Below are 3,228 nucleotides of genomic sequence, written 5' to 3' on the forward strand. Positions count from 1 at the left end.
CCAATTGTGCGTCGCCCCACGGACCTCCCGGTCGCGGCCGGCTGCGACAGAGCCTGGGCGCGAACCCAGAGTCTCTGGTGGCACAGCTAGCGCTGCGATGCAGTGCCTTAGACCACTGCACCACCCGGGAGGCCCCCCCATTTTATTTTAACATGTATAAAACATTAATTTCGTTAAATCAATCATACTTTTTGTTCTATTATGAACTTACTTATAAACTACTCATACTTTAAATTCTTAAACTTAACACTTTTGATCGATATTGTTATTTACTACATTGTTGATGAGCGTTGAGGAGTGTGTGCATGTCACCAATAAACTTGGATTTGATTTGACATTCAGATCTAGTTTGAATGTGTTGAGTAACTAAAGGGTAATTTGATGTAAAGTGATAGGACATGACCGAGCCTGTGTGGCCTGTTGCAGGGGTGTGGCAGTGCCAGGGCTGCACTGGGCACGTGTGAGTGGGCATGATGTTTAGTCTGGGACAGGGGTGGGGAGATTTGATGCTGGGTGTCTGGGGGGCCATCAGGAAATGAGAGGGAGGTAGCTGAGCCAGGGTGGGCTTAGGACTTGATGGCAGACCCACCCATAGTACTGTTACTATCTGGGCGCATGGGTCTGGACATTGGAGAAAATAGCGTATTAGGCAAGGCTCGTTTCAGGTTCCAAACAGTCCACCTTTCGCTTTGGAGAGAACATTATAGTGTTATGCTATTATATACTCATAGGAATCTGAAAAAAACCTGACAACAAATTGTGTTTGTATATTCAGATTTCTTCAGGCATTAACAATATGTCTGTACAGTCATCCCTGTCATTGTATTTGGGTGTGTCTACACTGAGGTATGCCCAGTATGTTTTGCTGTCACAGGTTGTTCAGGTATAAATGTTTTCATATCTGTGCCTCTCTCTACAGCTCTTCCTGTTGGAGGAGACAAGGGAACGTAAGTTTGACAGCCACGCCAGGGCCATCCAGAAAGCCTGGCGCAAGTATGTGGCCCGCAAGAAGTACGTTCAGATGAGGGAGGAAGGTAAGTGACAATCATGTTTTGAAAAAAACGAAATAGCCTAATCATCATGACTAATATTACAACTTAGATGTCAAATAGTATCAAGGTTCTGGTCTAATGCTTCTGAAAATGAACTGAATTGAGACTGTATGTATGCATTCTTGTCTGACTGCCTGTCCCTATGTGTCCGTCCCCAGCCTCTGACCTGCTGGTGAACAGGAAGGATCGGAGGAGACACAGCCTCAACAGGAACTTTGTAGGGGACTACCTGGGTATGGACGACAGGCCTGAGCTACGACAGTTCCTGGCCAAGAGGGAAAAGATTGACTTCGCTGACAAAGTCACAAAATACGACCGTCGCTTCAAAGTGGGTGTCTTGAGCAGCAGAATTCTCTGCTTGTTTCTGATATTGTTAGTCCAATTACCATTTGTCTCCTCTCTGTCCATATGTGTTTCCAGGGCATTAAGAGAGACTTGATCCTGACCCCGAAGTGTATGTACCTGATTGGGAGAGAAAAGGTGAAGCAGGGCCCTGAGAAAGGTCAGGTGACCGAGGTACTGAAGAGGCGGATTGATGTGGAGAAGATCCTGGCTGTGTCTCTCAGGTAAGACCCAGATATTATGACCCAGGTCCTAGGCGCCAGGAGAGGCTGGCAGGGTCTGCCTAGTCCCATACTGACTGTTTAGTGTTTATTCCCCTTAGGCAGTAAGAACACACAGGACCAGCAGACTCAAGGCCTCGCAAAGTCAGCTAGTTAAAGTGCAACACTTTTCACCAGCTGTCACAAATAGATGCACAATGTACTGTACATAGAGACTATTGGTCTTGTCAGTGATGTCATCCAAACGCTTGTACATTCATGGTATCAGGGTTTCTGTATTTTCAAGTACAAAAGATACTACTCACTGGGTCTCAATAAGAAACTTGATAAACAGCTCAGGAATCAGCCCCCCATTACACATGAGATTGTTCTGTCAGCTCACAGAAACCCACCATGTTAAGCTACAGCTATCTGCAGAAATGTAAAAGCTACAAAGTCTGGATGTACGATCACTCAAGTCCCCATGTTCCTTTAAATGTCACACATGGGGTATTGCAAACATGGAAGAGATTCAAACCTCTTGTATATGTCTGCTCCTGTGTGTGTGGGTGTGTAAAGGCTATTTGAATACACATTCTCAACACAACTACATAGTACGCTTCAGAGTAATTATTTTATTCTGCCTTTATTTTACCAGGCAGGTCAATTAAGAAGAAATTCTTATTTACAATGACGGCCATTTTGTTTTGTTGAAGTCACCAGTAAAGACAAATAATACTGACAGCATCAGCCCAGAGGTCAGGTCAGGTCAGGTCAATTATTACGACCCACATTACTCTGTGACCCACTAAGCTTTACATTTGCATAAAACCAGTGAGGAAAAAAGAAAGAACAAGAACTTGACTGGTCAAAGCCGTGTTTAACACTCAACTAGATTATGAGTGTAACTGTAGGACTTGTATTATCATATAGCTTGTTGTTCAGTACTTCTATATCTGTTTGAATGTTGCACATGACATTGTAGAAGACTTTGTAGAGGCACAGACGTGGCTTTTGAGTCTGTGTGATTGAGTGGGGGGTTGTGGGTAATATGAACCAGGTGGTTCTGGGAGGGAAAGCAGGCATTGTAAAAAGCTCATTGGAGAAGACTTTAGTTCATTGGGGGGAAACAGTGGATCGCTGTGTGAGTTGCAGGAACAGGTTTCCCTTTCTCCTTAGTTACCTGCTGCGTTGTCTCTCGCTGGTTATATGCAAATGTCAAGCTTAGTGGGTCATGAAGTAATGTGGGTTGTAATAATTGACCTGACCTGACCTCTGGGCTGATGCTGTCAGTATTATTTGTCTTTACTGGTGACTTCAACAAAACAAATGGCTGTCATCGTAAATAAGAATTTGTTCTTAATTGACCTGCCTGGTAAAATAAAATAATTAATCTGGAGCGTTTGGCGTTTACATGCAGATGTACTATGTTTTGTGACAATAGAATCGAATGTCGAATTCACAATCGCTCTCCTCCAACATATCAGTTTAAACTTCAAATCAAACTTTATTCATATCTGTCACATTACAGTGCATGTCACAAAGTTGCTCCCCAGTCCCAACTGATTGGTCTGTCCCTGTCCCTCAGCACGATGCAGGACGACCTGCTGATTCTGCATGAGCAGGAGTATGAC

At 44.0% G+C, this 3,228-nt stretch overlaps 1 pseudogene; it reads left to right on the forward strand.

Moving 5' to 3' along the window:
- LOC111969380 (unconventional myosin-Ie-like) overlaps positions 1 to 3,228 on the forward strand; it is a 46,511-nt pseudogene extending 43,283 nt beyond the window's left edge.

Source organism: Salvelinus sp. IW2-2015, linkage group LG10 (genome assembly GCF_002910315.2).
Source record: "Salvelinus sp. IW2-2015 linkage group LG10, ASM291031v2, whole genome shotgun sequence".
Classification (NCBI taxonomy): domain Eukaryota; kingdom Metazoa; phylum Chordata; class Actinopteri; order Salmoniformes; family Salmonidae; genus Salvelinus; species Salvelinus sp. IW2-2015.